This window comes from Dermacentor silvarum, chromosome 10 (assembly GCF_013339745.2).
Source record: "Dermacentor silvarum isolate Dsil-2018 chromosome 10, BIME_Dsil_1.4, whole genome shotgun sequence".
Taxonomy (NCBI): Eukaryota; Metazoa; Arthropoda; class Arachnida; order Ixodida; family Ixodidae; genus Dermacentor; species Dermacentor silvarum.
The window spans coordinates 28,369,148-28,387,250 of NC_051163.1; the positions used below are offsets into that span (position 1 = coordinate 28,369,148).

An 18,103-nucleotide genomic window follows, 5' to 3' on the forward strand; every position below is an offset into this window, starting at 1 on the left:
AAAGGTAGTTACGTATGCGCCGCACCAGTGCTTTCCATAGAATACGTTGGACCCGACGCACCGATATTGTAGCAGGATTTAGGCGTACCTTTCTTTGCGGGGAAAGCCAATCTGTGCATGTCCATTTATTAATCTCGTAAATGCGCGCCAGCAGCTGCATAAGCCGGGGGAGTGATGTATGCGCCGAACCACTGCTTTCCTAAGAATACGTTGGACTTGACGTCCCGACCCAGAAGTTCGTTGAACCGCGGTGTTATGAGCAAACGTCACGAGTGGTGAAATGGTGTCCCAGTTGTTGTGGCTTGGTTCGATGTACAGTCGCGATCAAATTGAAGGTGATCGCTGGAGCATCGACCGGCGGGCCTTTAAAGCTGCATAGCGGCGGATTTCGGAACTGCGAAGATAGATATTGCGCAGCCTTCTTCCCTTCGTAGGCTCTTCCAGGCTACAACCGTCACCCCCATGACTAATTCGCCACCGTTTTCTTGTGTTTGTTTCCCTCGCACGATAACTTTCCGATTGATTGCGTCCACTCCCACAGTAACATAAGAATACTACACGTGCAGTGTCAATGCTACCTGCTTGATGACGCGTAAAAAAACACCGAAAATCTGCCACTTTCTAGAAGAGAATGACAGCTGCTCAAGGAACAGCGAAAAAAGAGAGGGAAGCTATTCCAATGTTTCACTCGCCACGGAACGTGGTGACGTAATGTGGCGCTGCTGCTTGTTTCGGTTGCCGCTCGAGCGATCACCTTCAATCAAATCGATCGCGATTGTACCTTGATCACGATTGTATCTCCGTCAGTGTGCGACGGAATCGCTCTGTTAACCCATTTGTTTGGGGATGGTAGGCAGATGTTGTCTTAGGAACCGTGGCAGAAGCTCGCAACAGGTTTTCGAGCATTCTAGAGAGAAAAGTCTTGCCGCGATCACTCAGCAGGATGCGAGGTGCACCATGACGCAACATAATGGCTTGCAGAAAGAAGGCGGCAACGTCTGAGGCAGAACCCGAGTGTAGAAGAGCGGTCTCTGCGTACCCTGTAAGATGACCGACAGCTGTCACGATCCATCGATGACCTGCTGGCGTTATGGGAAGAGGTCCAACCAGGTCTATCCCAACGACATCGAAAGGTGTCTCGGAACACGCGGTTGTGACTGTAAAAGGCCAGCAGGGGTGAAGTGGATCGTTTCCGGCGTTGACAAAGTGCGCATGAAGCGACGTATTTGGCCACATAGGTAGACAGGCCAGGTAAGAAGAAGCCGCTCCTAATACGGCTGTACGTCTGGCGAAACCCAGGTGTCCAGGAGATGGTGACCGGGTGCGTATACCCAGTCCCGCATTTACAGTGACCCACGTCGGTGCGAAAGAGGTTCGCTGAGCGACACGTACTTGGTACACTGAGTGAGGTCTCACTCAGTGACCCAAGTTGTTCCGCTGGTTGGTTTTGAACCCTCTTACCTCACTACAGCAGCCCCATGCGCTAACTTTCGACCACGGACCACCCAGTGACCTATAGGTAGGCGAGAAAATGGTCAGCTACCCAGTGACCCAGGTAGACGGGAAAACGGTTAGATACAGACATACAAACTTACATACATATAGATAGATAGCCATCGGTAAGTGCTTTAAGTACCGACAAAATTTCAGAGCCCTGCCCCTGTCGAGAAAACGGGGGTAAACGAAGCCTGTGGCAAGACGACACTGTCGAAGGCGTTCCGGGTCGGCGGCTCTTCGCTGGCGTTTCGCCTGAGCTTCGGTATCCCTCACGCTAGAATCGGACGACAAGCTTCGCTTCACCCCCATTTTCTCGACAGGTGAAGGGCTGGTGATTTTGTCTCTTTGGCTCCCACGTGTGACAAGGGTAGTTCAAGGGCGTGTTACAGGTCCCAGAGCGCAAAGGGGTATGTTCCATTGAGCATGGACCCTTTCCGCACAATCACCAGGATCGGCCCACTTTTCAGGGTGACACCACTACCGCCGACACTGGTGAGCCTATAAACCTACGCTTAAAAACGCTTTAAAGTTCGCACTAAGGGTTTAAGTTCACACTAAAGCTTAAAGTTCACACTAACGCTTAAAGTACGCACTAACGCATAAAGTTCACACTAACGCTTAAAGTTCACACTAATGCTTAAAGTTCACGCTAACGAGGGACGCCGCTTTCACGGCAATGAGCAGCAGCAGAGCCGTGGCGTTCCTCATTGCACGGCGGCGCAAATGAGTGTTTTGTGCGCGCGGGAGTTTAGAATAGCAAGCCTACATGCAACGCCGTTTTAAAACGGCGTTGCATGTAGGCTCCCTAGTTTAGAAGGGAATATACCGACCTCTGCTGGTCTCACTGTGAAATACAAAATGCCATTGACGAATTATGCCGCAGATAGGATGAGTGCAGTGCGCGAAAAGAAGTGCCGTGGATGGCGAGAGCAAAAGATGAAGACAAAGAGTGGGCGCGCGGACGTGAGCCCGAAATATTGCAAAAGACGACGACGTCGAAGAGCGGTAAGCACGAGGACACGCGGCCCAAGTAAAAAAAAAAAAAAAAGGAGGCAAATGAACCAATCTGGAAAACCACGCAGCTCCCAAGAACCAATTATTGGAAAACACGGAGCGCCCATACGGGCCAGAAGAAGTGAAAAGCAGGAAGCTCGTTGTAGAACGGAGGCAGAGTCGAGCGAGAAAATTGGGTCCACAGAATTCTAAAGTAATAGTGGTTACAGGTGCGCTTTAGGTCTGTACACATTTAACTTCTAATAATCAGTCAAACCTGATGAGTATAGTTTTCGACTCTTGCCTCGGACAATTTGTCTGAAGTCCGCTTTGTCTGGGTCCGTGGACATAGTGGAATCTTTTGAAATGAATCAGCGGATTCGCTCGCATCGTCATCACTAAATGGTCCGGTCATAAATGTTCTTCCTGATTACTCTTTTTTAACAGGAGCTAGATTTAAACGCCTTTTATTGCTGAATTGCTATGAATCATCCATACTTTCCTCAGATGATTTTAGACAGCTACAATTTCGGTGGAACACGAGCCTTTCACGCCAATGTGAGGTGACGTTGTCAAACTTCTGCTGTAGAGTTCCCCGCCTTAAATTTTACCTTCATAGATCTTGTTCGTCCATCACCGACCTCTCCTCATTTTGTAATGAACGACAAACTATTGACCGTTTATTTCTTTCTTGCAGCCGCTTCTCCTCCCTCCGTAGAATGTTTCTCACATTTCTGAGTAGAAATCTGGGTTTGGCACTTACAACACCAAACATTTTGTCTTTTGGGGCCTGTCAATTAGGCACAAGCCATGGTTCAATGATCACTGCTGTGCACAAATTCATTGAAGCATCCGGAAGGTTACGCTGCCAGGGTACCGACCATGGGACTTGTTACTTAATTTTTATTTTTGTAGTTAGAAGACTCTTTAATTTTTATTTATTTAGTTTAAGTATAGGCCCTTTCAAAATCTGTGTTTGCAGTTAGTTGCCAAATGCTTCGTTTTGATTGTTCGCCTTTACTCCTTTTGTACGTTGTTGGGTGTATGCTTCAATCCATCCAGTGTGGCCAATCCCCCTCGTGGGTACGAGCCATGTCTTGAGGGAACAACAACAGCAACATCACGGACCTCGAGCCAGGGCCGCTTCACCGAGACTTTGCGTTAAGGTACGGTGCTGCGTTGACTCTACCGTACCCTTGCACTCGCGTTTCGCCATAACTGTTTCGGACTATTCTAATTTGAGTTGTAATTGTCCCTTGCTTTTAATCTTTATCTACCGCATGCTCGCAGTCGCGTTATGCGATACTTCTTAGGCCCGATTCACAGAGCCGTCACATGCCCTGTCATGTCACCGTAATGGCCCCGGCGTCCGTCATGAAACAGTTTTTCTCGCCGGTTTTTATTAAAAAAATAGGACACCGGCGATTTAGGAGCATCAACCAAGGTCACCGGTGCCGTGACGGTGACGGGAAGGGGCGTTTGACGGCTGGGTGAATCCGGCCTTAGTGTTGGTACTATTCTAATTTGAGTTGTAATTGTCTCTTGCTGTTAATATTTCTTTGAGTGTCTGTTACCTTTTTTTTCATCCTGGGTAAATTAGATGTATTGTGTAATTGCCTGCAACGAACGGCTTTGTCTTTGTATTGGGCACTCTGAAGTTCTGCCTCAGGGACCCGTTCGAAACCTTATAAAATGAACCAGCATCACAGTGACCTGTAGCTTTGTCGCCACCTCCGCGCATCATCACGCACCATCAGACAGCTTTAGTATAGCCAACGCCTCCTAAATAAACGTCTTTATAGGAGGCGTTGGTTAAACTAAAGGTCTTGAAGGGACGCACACTATAGCGCCCCGCAAAGATTTAGCGTGCGGAACACGCTAACGCCGAAGCGAGCATTTTCCCTGCAATCCTAAAACTCTATGTTTTGCGCTATACTAAAACTGTCTGCCATCGCGCCGCGCGTCTCGCGCGACTCGAATCGAGGGCTGTGTAGAACGCGCTTTGCTCCCCCGCAGGACTGGAAAGAGTAAAGATCATGATCGCCGCAGTGATCGTCGCCATCGTTACCAGCTTCATAGCTTACGGCGGCCATCAAGTAATTGAGCGAGCCTTGAAACATATGGTACGTTGCCTTCTGTCCATCTATGCGCTCACGTACGCATTTCGGTTAGGCACCAACACGTTGAGCTTCCATGACCTCGGAGAGTCTTCGCAGTGAATGGGACCGACGATCACACTTTGCTCGTGAGCACCACGCCAAGGCGTGTTTGCTGCCAACTTTACTCAACGTATCGCAGTTTTCCGGGCTAACACGAGGGTCCTCCTAGACTTTCGTTCTGGTCTCGAAACTTCCCCGTTAGTTTAGTGATTACTTATTTGTCTGATAAGTCAATTAGATAGTCAGTTAGTTCACTATTTTAGTTAGGTAAGTTAATAATCTATAGTTGTTACTTATTGCTAAGTGCAGTTAGGTTAGGTAATAATTGATTATCTTGGTTTGTCTAGTTAACCAGTTTTCTTAGTTAATAGATAGATAATTAGGTAATTAGTTCAGTTAGATTTGTTAAAGGGCGGGATTAGTGAGTTCAGTTAATAATTAGCTACTTAGCTTATTTCATTATTACTTATGAAACTTCTTTAGTTAATTTGTTTTGTAACTTAAGCCTTCCAATCAGTACACTTAGTAATGTTAGTTAGGTAGCCTTGTAAATTGACCGACACGCAGGTACTCGGCAAATGTTAGGAAATCTGACAACCATATAGCACGCTGTCACTACACGCAGAGCGATACACAGTGCAAAAATTGAAACACGACCAGCTAAAAGCAGCAAGGCAGGCCTTTTACGTGAAATTGCATAAAAGTGCGAGGTGAAATTTCTCTGTAGCCGGTTTCTAACGATAGAGTTGTCCCATGTGTGCCTTCAGAAACGTGAATTTGCCGCTGTTACAAATGAAGGAGAACCTGGAAATGAAACAGGGCGTTGTAGTTGTTTCTAGATTGTTCGCATTGAAATTTTCGAAGTTTGTATTGCATGTTGTGCATGTAGCTGATTTTGCATGTTGTGCAAGTTTTGCATGTTCTGAACTTTGAATTGCATGTTTTGCATGTTTTGCAAATTTTGCATGTTGTGCCGAAAATATTCACACGCCGTTAGTAGCAATGAAACCTTGGACGAGAGCAGGCGAACGCATAGAACGCCTGTGGCGTCCGTCGGGCGTCTGCTCCGGTGCACTTGCGTCAGCGGTGCGGTTTCGACAGTTTCGCTGTGCCTAAGCTTTGCACGACCGAGTGCAAACTTGCACGACTTTTTAACTTAACAAACGCATGTAGGGAAGGTATTCTCGAGCGATCATTTTCAGAGGTACTTTTCTTTCGCGACTGTCACGTGACTAGCGCGAGACCTACGAGCGACAGCGTTCCTGGCATGCCACAAACGCAGGCAGGCTAACCAAGGTTGGCACAATGTCAAGAACGCTGTTGCTTGTCGACGCCCAACGCGTTGGAGGCTAGCCGCTCGATATCTAGCGAATGTTGACGCGACTATATGCGCAGCCCCTTTTATGGCAAACTCCAAGGTCAAGCCCATGCACACTGGGTGTTTACGTCAGTTATGACGTAGGTGGTTGCTAGGCGACACGTACCAGCTATTTTCGGTAGCTTCGGCGGGGCGGGAAATGGTTTACCAGCTGCTGCGGTAGCACGGCGCGGCTAAAGTCCCTAGATTTTCGCTCTTTTATTGCGATGGCAATTATATGGACACTCCAAAGCGGATTTCTGGCGTCGGCGTCGCCGTTGCCGTCGCCGTGAGGTTCCGCATGACGTCAACGGCGACGAAATCGTCGCCGCGCGCCGTATGCTGTATGTGCGAGAGAACGCGCGCTTTCATGGGGAGCGAATGCACGGCGGAGAGCAAACGCGCGTTCTGCGCCGTGCTACCTGAAGGGCTGCAGAATTACGCGTCTGTTTCCGCCTTTACAATCACCATATATAGAGAGCAAACGCGAGTTCTTCCGTCACGAGAAAGGCCGTGGAGGGACGGGAGGGAGGGGAGGCGACGTTTAGCTGCGGCACCACATGCCTATTTAATAAAAACATTGCGAGTATATAAAAAAACATTGCGAGGCGAGAAGGTGGTAAAGACTGTTAGATGCGAAGCAGCTTATGGTTATGGCTATGTCCCTCCCTCCCTCCGCCGTGCGGCGTCCACTTCCGGAAGCCGGCTTCCGCTTCCGGTTCCGCTTCCGGCGAACGCTTCCGGCGTTTTGCCCGAATGATCCCCCGGTGCTTCATCACCATATATAGAGAGCAAACGCGAGTTCTTCCGTCGCGAGAAAGGCCGTGGAGGGACGGGAGGGAGGGGAGGCGACGTTTAGCTGCGGCACCACATGCCTATTTATATAAAAACATTGCGAGGCGAGAAGGTGGTAAAGACTTTTAGATGCGAAGCAGCTTATGGTCAGGGCTATGTCCCTCCCTCCCTCCGCCGTGCGGCGTCCACTTCCGGAAGCCGGCTTCCGCTTCCGGTTCCGCTTCCGGCGAACGCTTCCGGCGTTTTGCCCGAATGATCCCCCGGTGCTTCGCCCACTCATCATCATTCACTTCGTCCACTCATTCTCCTCATCTCCTGTCCTCTCAGCATTCCTCCTCTCCTCCGGATTGCGCAACGAATGGCAACACCTGCGGCTCCGCGCGTGATAATGCGAAGCAGCTTAGGTGTGAGGCGCGATGGTAGGCGCCCCAGAGGCACCGGCAACAGTCACCAACGCCGCGCGCGTTCGGTGCGAACGCGGGCAAAACGCCGACGGCGTCGACAACAGTTCTGCGCGTTGCTGGTGCTGCTGCATGTCCAAGTTTATAAAGCTGACAAAACTACCTTGAGTCGACCCCATGGCTGCTTCGCATACTACTCAGGGTTCCCCCCCCTACGGGAAGATGGTGTAATTTTTTTGCAACGCATGCCAACTATTCAACGAGGCCGTGTTCTAGCAATCGGCAACACTGTAGAGAGCCGGGTTGAGCCGGGTTGAGCGTGGTTGGAGCCGGTGACATATGTAATCCAATGTAGTACTCTTGCGTTGGACCCTCATCATTTGCACAAGATTCCGCAATAATGTTTCCTCAGACTAACCATCTCAGATGCGAATATATCGATGTTTGTAGAAACAATGAGACTACATTCCCAAACTAGCACCGAACTTTATTTTTAAAATTGTAAACAAACAAAAAAAAGTCTGGGCTAAATCTAATTTTCGCCCCCAAGCACATAGCATTTTTTCACGTGCTTATAACTATATTATTCAGCTCATGTTCTTGGATATTCTCGGAGTTCCCACATAATTTTGAAACGCTTTCCGCATTAGTCCTCCGTACCCTTGTTACACGGGCGTCTTTAATCGCAGTTCAATATATACGACAACATGCAACAAAATATTAGACCGCTTAGAAAACCTATTTCAACATAAATTAGATATAGAAGAGCAGCCTCCCTGCAAAATTTTACGTTCAAAGTACCAGCAATAGCGCCCGCAAAAGCTCGCAAAAAAAAAAAAAAACACCGCATATCCACGGGGTGAATGATGATGAGTGGGCGAAGCTCCGGAGGGAATCATCGGTAAACCGTGAATCTTCCGTGTAATTCGCCCAGTCTCGCCGCACTAAATCGAACGATTGACTTCCACCAATGACACGCGCCATATGTGACGTCATTCCTATTTTATAACAGCGCCCTTCATTATAATTGCACCATCTACCGCTTAAGGGGACGCTAGCACAAAGGCGTTAGAAACGTGCAGTACTCTCTAGTAAGGGGGAGAGGCCACAGCGTCTTACGCAGCCGTTTACACATGCCGGAACGTGCACCGCGTTTGCCGACGCCATCACATGACTGCTGAGAGAGTATAACCCCCGTATTCATAAACGCTCCTCGACTTGAACTTGACTTGCCACCGCCTTCAACGCGTTTCGAACGCGCTGCCCAAGGCGGTGGCAAGTCAAGTTCAAGTCGAGGAGCGTTTATGAATACGGGGGTAAGGCGGAGAGGCCACAGCGTCTTACACCAGCTTCTTACACGGGCCGTAACGCGCTAGCACAAACGCGTTAGAAACGCGCAGTCTTTCGTTAATGTTGGGTATTATTGTCATCGTGGTGCGTGTGTCCATGTGCGCTTCGTGGCGTAGTGGTTAGCGCCGCGCGTTCGGAAGCGAGGGGTCCCTGGTTCGATTCCACGCTACGGACACAACGTTCGGAATTTTTTTTTTTTCATAAAAGTAGACGTGGCTACCTACTACGACTACTACTACTACTACATACTACAGATGAGGGACAGACCCACACCCTAAGGAGCTTCGCCCCTAAAATAACCGCTTTTCACACCGAGACAGAAAAAAAAAATTTAGAGGACGCGTAAGCTTCGCCTTTAAGAATGGAACGCGATAGCATTTAAAGATCCCTGGCTGCTTATCAGGATTTTTTCTCGTATAATCAAATTACAATGCGAAGCTATCACGTCCGTAGGTCATGGTTTTTTAAGTAGCGACATCTACCTCCGTCGGCCGCCATGTTCTTCCTAACCTCCTGAAGCGTTGTATCTGCGTAGATAGCATCCGACCGTCAACGGCCGCTGCGGCACCACACAAGGGAAATATACGCTTCAGGCATGGCGCCAGACAACCAAATACGAGCCCAAAAGCGGCTTAGTACTGCGCTGTCGAGGCCGAACGCGAAATTTGTCTTTACGGCGACGGCTGCCGCGTTGTATTGCGGTTGCGCAATACGACGCCTGCCGCGTTTCTAGATGCGGTCGCGCCGACCGCAGAAAATCCTTCGCACAAGGAAAAGAGAAAAAAATAAACGCGCACAGAAACATAATGCGTCTTCAGCCTGCCGTCAAGTTTGCTCGCAGCAGCATGCAAGTGACTGCGGGGGAACAGCGTTAGGCAGAACATGGCCGCCGAAATGAGCGCCGACCAATGAGATTCGTACGGCAGTGCTTGAAAGCTTGTCGCTACTCAAAGAAAGCAATATATATATATATATATATATATATATATATATATATATATATATAGGGACTTTAGGCGCGGCGGCTGCGCGGAGTGTTCCTGTTGGTGGGCGTGGCTTGGCGGCGGCGGCTGCGTTGCTACTGCTTCAGCGCATGCGCGGCTAGGCGAGGTTGGGCCAGGCGGTGCGCAGCTGTGGCCAACGTTATTGGACTAGCTTAGTTCTAGTAACGTTGGCTGTGGCTTGGTTGTTGCGAGGCAACGGCGCGGAGTTTTCTCCGGACTTCGGACGTTTGGCGACTGGCGATAGCGTCAGGCGCCAAATGTCCTGGCGATAACGTCACCGCGCTTTGCCTAGCAACGCCTCGCACAGCTGGTGCGAGGCGTTGCTAGGCGACGCATGTGACGTCATTGCCCAGCGAGGTCACCGCCCTCTCCCAGGTTACCCTCGCCACTGCGCGAGGCGCGGCCGACGTATCCAGCGTTCGTCAGCGTGCCGCGGCTGCAGCCGGCGTCGAGATGCGACATGTTGCGTTTCGCACCGGCCTCGTCACCTAGAATAGACCGGATCCGCCTATCGTCGAGCAAGATGAGCTGGTAGATAGCCGTGATTATGGAAGGCGCGAAAACCGACCCCTCTATAGTCCAACGTGTGCGCCCCGCCGCGCTGCCTAGGCGCATGCGCATTTTATACGAAACTAGGAGTTTCAGGATGATACGAATCTGCGAACTCGCTGCACGGGCCGCCACCAGTATCCATCAGCCCATCTTACTTGACGACACACGAACGCGGTCCATTCTGGGTGACGAGGCCGGCGCGAAATGCAGCATGTCGCATCTCGACGCCGGCTGCAGCCGGGGCACGCCGACGAACGCCGGATACTTCGGCCACGCCTCGCGCCGGACTATTGAACCTTTTCGCGGAGCAGTTGGTTCTAGAGAAACGAGATGGCGCTCACGGCGGCGCGCCATACGTTGCCTCAGCGACAGCGCACGAATACGAAACCGTTACCGCTTTTCTACCTTGCTTCTGTGCGATCAGCCGTCGGAAATGCAACTGAGTTTTCGCTAACGCACTGTGCTCCATTCATGCTGGTTTAAATCATGTGGATTGAAGATACGTGCAGTAGTTGGCTGCAAAAATAGTGACTGGCATGTTAAGGAATGTAATGAATATGTGGCCAAGTTCGCGGACCGCTGCTGCAACAGTCCGTACGTGTTTCCGGCACTTCGAGATTTATGTACGGCTGTTCTCGAGGATTCTGAAATTTGCTCATCCGCCAGCGTTGTATCGCTAACCTTAAAAGAGAGTGCTTCAGCCTCGGTACGTCGGCCAGAGTGAGTACCGCTCGTTAAACAATGATAAAGGGAGTAGCGCCGCTTCCTGTCATAGTAGGTTTCGCGCACAGTATCTACACCCATCTACCCCAAACGGCAGGGAAATTACACCCACTCTTTCGCCAATGTGTCAAGAATAAGTGAATGGGCGCACACTTGAATATATGTGCACTTTAGACGCACAATAAATGACGGACTATACCGATGGCGCACGAATGGTCGAAGCTGAATATTTCGTGATGCTCCACGTGCGTAAGCGAGTTACTAGCGATAATACATCTTTGCTACAAGGTATTACAGTGTACAGAACAGCTACGTTTCAAGCCTTATGCGCAGCAAGAACAAATCCAACGAAACTGAGCACAACCGTGAGCGATTAGGCAGAAAATAATGAGATAGTGACCGCACCGAGGAACTTTACTGAGTCAGAAGTATGCCAAGCCGCTGCTTCAAAATATTTGCCAAATAAAGAACGAAGCGCAAAACATACTAATCCTGATTCATTTCATGAGCGGAAAGTTTGGAATTCATATTTAGCCCCGCTTTTAGAGCAAGCACCGTATACGCTGCTCGCGTCGTTTGGACGTAGCTTAATCAGCTCCGAACGCGCTTTTGAATGTTCTCTGCAGCTGTGGGCAAAGCTTCGTGTCGTCCACCCAGTCACCGCCTACGATATCTCCCGAAACAGAGGTTTGCTAAGCCGCACAGGCGTCTTACACATCCATTGTAAACACGGAGGCAGTTGAGGCAAGCAATGGACGCGTCACCACGTGATCAAACATGGCAGCGCCCATGGGATCGCCGCGAAAAGGGTCAATAGAGTGCTGGGCTTTCGCTGGCGTGGCGTCCCCGTGCCGAGCGCCCTCGATACTCGGGGTCAGCTAAGTTTGGCTAAGAACCAGCCAAGTCCAAACCAAGTTCAGCAAATGAAGGCAAAGTTAAAGCTAGGGAAGAGCCACCAGCTTCGCTGTTTGTCCAGTCTTCACACCACTTCGTGTGAAAGCTGCCCCCAATTTTTGTCTACTTTTCTAATAGTTCGGAGCAATTCTGAACATAGCGTCATGTTTCATTTTTTTCTTCTACCTAATTTCTCGTGCAGGTATACTACCGAACATTCTACATATTTGGATACGCCCCGCGAATTGTAAAAAAAAAAAAAAAAAAAAAAAATAGGCCGCCATCTCGCCCTGCGAACGTGAATGTCCAGCGAAGCTGTATAAAACACCACACAATGTCGAGCATTGTATTCACGCTGTTCTTCTGGTGTCTTTAATTTCCGTATTGTACCCTTGGCAGTCTTAGAATGAACTGAATGAGTTGCTAGACGGGTCTCCCTTTTATATATGAAAGTGTGGTGAGGTCACTAAGCGCGCACGCGCGCACACACGCACGCACACGCACGCACGCACGCACGCACGCACGCACGCACGCACGCGCGCACGCACGCGCGCACGCACGCGCGCGCGCGCGCGCGCGCACACACACACACACACACACACACACACACACACACACACACACACACACACACACACACACACACACACATATATATATATATATATATATATATATATATATATATATATAATGCATGCCTGATTGCAAAGAAAGATATGCCGTTTGGCTTCAATTGTTAACCTGGAGTTTTGTGTTTATGCCACAAAATTTTCCGACCATCGAGAGGTATACAGCTTTGCTGTAAAGAAAAAGTGACATGCTTCATGGAGTGAATCTTGCCCACGCGCTATAATGTGTGGTGCGTGCCAATAGGTCGGTTGAAACAAAGACGCCTGCTCGACGAGTACACCTGCGGAACCGCTACGCCCATGAGGCAGTACCCTTATAAGACCAATAAGCCTCCAGAATCGATACATCTATTGGTGTAAATAATTCGATAGTGTATTGGTTTTCTATTGGAAGCTTTTGGTGGTGTTCCTGCTGGGTTTTACATTATTGATATCTAACCACTGCTTAAGATGTCGCCCCCTCGAAACATTGTATACTGTATTTCCGGGGCTTTGTACAATCCGTATAGAATCTCTACTCTTGCTAACGTTTTGTGCAGCTCGAGAGCGAATGGTACAGGGCCCATGTAACCTGGCTTTTGAACACTTCAAAAAGTGGCCGGCTTAGCTCCGACGCCAAACCAGTGGGAGCGGCGTGCAGTACGTATTGTGCCATTTTGCTTGGTGTAATGCGCTATTATCTTTCTTTTTTAAATTTTTAATAGAGAATTCAGTACCTCTTCGCTACATTTTGTCAACCTGAAATAGCACAATTGTTCTGAGTACGGCCTTCAGATTAGTCTTTTCTTTTCAGAGATATTTACTCGGAAGTTGACATGCGCACTCAATACGAGATAAATCGAAAATACATTTTACAAAGATAGTGGCAAAAGCTGTCATCATTGGCATTCAAAATTACTGTAGCCCAATTGATACGCCACTGCAGCTGCATGAAATCTGTCAGGTTTGCGGCTGCTTTGTAAGTTCATTAGGGTATAGTAGATTCTAGGCACTATGGCCACCATGCTATCATGCTATCCCAGGAGTTCTCAAATCCAGTACCTCAAATCTCACAGGGAGCAGTGAAGGTGCAATAATTTAGACGCCTCTTAATGATTAGGAAGGTCGGTGACGATGAATGAATGTCAAGTCTTCCGTAACTCGCATGCAACAATTTCTTCAGGCGACATCAAATTGCTAGATTACTTTATCTCTCTTATCGTGAAAAATTGGCAAGGCATCACGTTTTATTATTTGAGGCTGTGAAGACTTGGTGTGCTTATAGTCGAGGGCGAGTTAGAATCAATAAAATACGGTATGTGATGTAGGTGCATTTGCAAAAGATGCAATTCTTCTATAATTGAATTTTCCTGTGTGATCAAACCCCCATATAGCCCTGAATGACAGGCCAATACGAGGGCGCAAACAAATGCGAAAACGCGTCTTAATGGTGTGCGGAGCACTACCATATGCGCGGCCGAAAAAAACAAATGATACGAAGCAGACGGGACACGCTCGCCTCGCCTATCTGTTCAGTCATGTGCAACTAGGAAATCCACTGTCCCAATGCAAGATGCTTGCAGGATAATTCCCAATTCAACTCATCCCTGTCTGTACTCATGTTAAACAATTCCACTTAGTACTCTGTACCACTGGTCAATGCTGTTACAACCAGCGCATATCGCAATGCATTTTGTGATGCGTTTTTCGGTGTGGCCTTGCCTCGTTCTTCTGATGCCGCTTATTGCAATACATAACCGGGGAGCAATATACACTTCCCAAGCTACGTCTTGTGTAGAAAAAAAAGAAGGTTACCCCACTGTATGTGTAATACAGTGAAGCAAGCTTTTTTCTTTTTCATTTTTCTTTCTCTTTTCAGGTCCAGCACTGCTCCCACTATTCTGCGTTGGAGTGGCGTTCTTACTCATAGGCCTACTCGTCAGATGGAAGCGACACAAAAACCTCCATCCGCAGGCCAAGCCCCCACCCACCATCCAAAAGTTTCTATAGAGCGGGCCAGGCGGTGCGATCAACACCGGCGGCCCAGCTAGCTCTGCAGCCAGTTTTGGAAACGGTACTGTGAAAAGCAACTGGATGGCTGAAATAGACGGTGCCCAGCAGAGTAAAAACTGTTCAAATAATATTTAGCCACCTACACAGTATTTAAAAAAAAAACATTTCAGGCCCTATTATAATCTTTGAATATTGTCGCATATAACCGTGGACGGCAAATTGTTCTATGTTTACATAAACAAGGCAACTAACTGAGCAGTGGTAAACTGTGTCTGGTTTATTTCTCATTAGGCAAATGCCCATGGAGTTTTATACTAAGGTGGCAAGCCATACATCAAAACAGAAAACTTGTTCAATAATAAAAAGAACAGTGCTTCGCTCTTGGAGGCCCGATGTTGCTGCCAGAGGACAAGAACCAACAGGATCAGAATATGAACAACCAGATGACGGACGCATTGGCCGCAGTAAAAGTCCGGAGACAACTCGGCGCATTTTATTAGACCACCAAGATATTCACCCATTCATGTCCGTACGGAAAGCCCACCTTCCAGAAGTGATGGGACTAAAAGCTTAAAGGTACTGTTCACGCATAGGCAGTCGAGATAAGCGAGAGAGGCTTGTAGTACTGGCCGGAAAAGGCAGGGAAGACGCGGAGCCAGTGTTATTGCCAGCATAGCTGACATGCTAACTGGCTATTATTCGCCGCCCTGTTTCAAAAAGGGTGCTATTAGGACTCATCAACTCACTATCTCGTTGAAAACTGCCAACCACTACTCAACAGCATTGACATTTATGCGCTGAAGCCGGCTGTGGGTGCGATGTGGGGAAAGCACCAGGCCGTAGCGAATTGATGTCTTTCAGCGTTTGCCATGTCATCCCTTTCTTGCGTGCATCAGCAGTCGTGGGTGTCATGCGATGAAAGCGAATGCAAAGGGGCGCGAGAAAGTCAAGCGTGCGCACAGTGCAAAGTAGCGCTGTTGCATTCTAAAGCACGCGCCTTTGACTTTCTAATCGCAGCCCAGAAGCAATCGAACGCATGCAGCAGGGACCCACACTCAGGACACGAGAACACGTTGATATGTAGAGGCGGTCGCGAAGTTCACCGCCTTCCTTCGCATCGGCGACAAGCCATCTTAGAAGCTGTAGCAGTAGCCGCCGATGATCGGGAGTTTGTCTTGATACAGTACAATTTTTCGGCTCCTGTCAATTGTGCAAGTTCGCACTTAACGGAACAGGAAGTGATGGACTAACTATATCCTGAACATACACTATAAGCGCAAATGTAACATCAACACACATAGATATATTACGTCCTCGGATGTCTTGAAGCGTTATCTTCACGTTGAAGTTTTTATTTATGTTGTGCATCACTGATTGTAATATTTGGAATGAGTAAAGCGAAGCTTGTAGGTTCGGCTCCCACCGGCGGGTGCGGACCCGAAAGTTGTTTTTTTCACCCACTTTCGTTTTCCTTTAATTTAGCATTCCTGCTGTTCAACTAAAGACGAACTTCCCCTATGCTTTCTTTGGCTTCATTACCTGTTGGCTCGACGTGGTTGTGTTGCGGGAAAATTGGGGCCTTTGGTTCCTCTTCTCTGTAGTAGTTCATAACAATACCAAAAGAAAAACAGTACCGATATTCATACAAGGACATGAACAGAGGTTGGTATGTAATGTTGAGTGCACAACAAGCGTGTGCGCAAAATACTGTGCAGTGTGTGCCACAAGATGACTGCGTCTTGCGAAAGTCGCTGTTATAAGAACACCATCTAATTTTAATGATAGCAATCTTGGCAAGTTCAGTGCATTTTTCAGTAACGACGATCTGGAGACTATCCGGCCGTTTTTCTTAGCCCATCCTGCAGACAGCAGGTAGCCTAGTCTACATGCCAATGTGCAGTTCCAGGGTAAAATGTGCCAGTGGGAATGTACCACTGGAAATGCGTACCTCCTTATTGAAATTCTTTGACGCCAACTTGGGTATGCTGATTCAAAAACCCATCAGCTTTTGAAGGTATCTGTTCACCTTTCTCGGTCGCAGTGGAGCGAGAGTGCATTATATGTTCGACACTATTTTCACATATTTGCGAAGGCCAACCAAGCTTATTAATGCAACGGTGTAATTTGTTTTTCTTTTCAGCGCAGGTGATGACGGACAGAACTTCAGTTGGACAGGGATGTCTACCAGTTCCGACTCGCGGCTGATGGTGTGATGGAACTGGAACGGAAAGTTCTTTGTCTTTAGTTCCGTTTTCGCTTGAAAATAAAAATTCCGCTTGCGCCCTGACCCATATGTCAGTCCATGAGAATCACGGCTAACCAGACATAGTCACTTTGAGTCTAATCAAGCAAGAGCTAACGCTTTAACGCAATAGCGTTAAGGGCACCTTGCAGCAGAAAATCCGGTGTCGGCATCGTCGCTGGGGGCGTTGCCCGGCCTATAACATCATCCCGAACCGCGCCGACCACGCAGAGCCTCCGAGTGGAGCAGAGGCACTGGTGAACTAATGCAATTTCTCAAAGTAAAATTCGTCGGAAAAATCGGAGAATACAACGTAACCACAACTTACAGACGTGATAGCATCGGATTGTAATTTGAATATACGAGAAAACACAATTCTCTTACGCGGAAACTCAATCAAAAGCTTTACAAACAAAAGCTTTACGGTAGCCTACAAAAGCGTTGCATGTAGGCTCCCTACGGCAGCCGCATGCGGAGGCGAAGTTGAAAAAGAAAGCTGCAGTTGCCGGGAAGCCTGATAAGCAGCCAGGGATCTTTGAATGATATCGCGTTCCAATCTTAAAGGCGAAGATTAAGCGTCGTCGAAATTTTTTAATTGACGTGGATCGTTGTTTGTCAAGAATCTTGGAGAAAACTAGCGTTATCAAAGCTTTTAGGTATGTGGACGACTTTTTCATTCTTTTAAAGAAACCACCTGTTTTTACCTTAGACAAGCCTGTTGATGCTATTCTTGACGCCTTACGGCAGTATGGGAAACGACTGGCCTTCACACATGAAATCCCTTTTAATGACTCGCTGCAGTTTTTAGATCTACGACTTCGGTTTTTAAACTATCATGTTTGTTGGTCTTATAACCCCCGAGCGCAAAAGGCATTATTGCCATATGATTCTGCGCAGTCTAAGCTCGTCAAGCGGGGGATTGTGAAACTTTGTCTGGGTTCTGCACTCAGGAAATTGTGCCCACATGCTATGCAGGATAGTTTTAATGTCCAGGTTCGGCGTGTGTTGGATGCCGGTTACCCTTGCACGGTAGTTACGGCAGTAGCAGAGGCTCTTCTGCGAGAGTCAAAAGCAGCCCGCTCTGGCGCAAAAACTGGGCTGCTGTGCTGGAGCCGTCCTGAAGTGTTGCCCTACATACATCGCACCTCTCATAATTTGAAGAAGGTTGCGAGTAGGCACGCTGTTCCAATTGTTTTTTCAGCCCCGCGCAAGCTAGCTGGGCTCTGCCCGAGCATTTGTGCTGATAAGAAGAATCCTGGAGGATGCGGAAAAAAGCACGATCCGCCCTACGTAAAATGTGCGGTTGGCGTTGTGTACGAAACTCCGCTATTATCTGGAAAGACGTATGTACAGTCAACCACAAAAGTTTGCGGACCACGCGAGCGCGTGGCCAAGAGCCTCTTCGCGACACTTCCGCTACGTCACCAGCGATCGACAGCAGCGCTACGTTGAAGACGCATCCCTCCTTAAATCTATGGCCTGTCTATTTTCGCACTGTGCGCAAATATTTTC

General features: G+C 48.4%; 1 long non-coding RNA gene across 1 annotated transcript; it reads left to right on the forward strand.

Annotated features, from left to right (window-relative positions):
* The first annotated feature begins 3,558 nt into the window (after positions 1-3,558).
* LOC125940709 (uncharacterized) lies at positions 3,559-16,658 on the forward strand. Its single transcript, XR_007463911.1, has 5 exons — positions 3,559-3,656; positions 4,507-4,613; positions 12,897-12,996; positions 14,216-14,410; positions 16,495-16,658. It is a non-coding gene; the product is annotated as an uncharacterized LOC125940709 (long non-coding RNA).
* Positions 16,659-18,103: the final 1,445 nt, after the last annotated feature.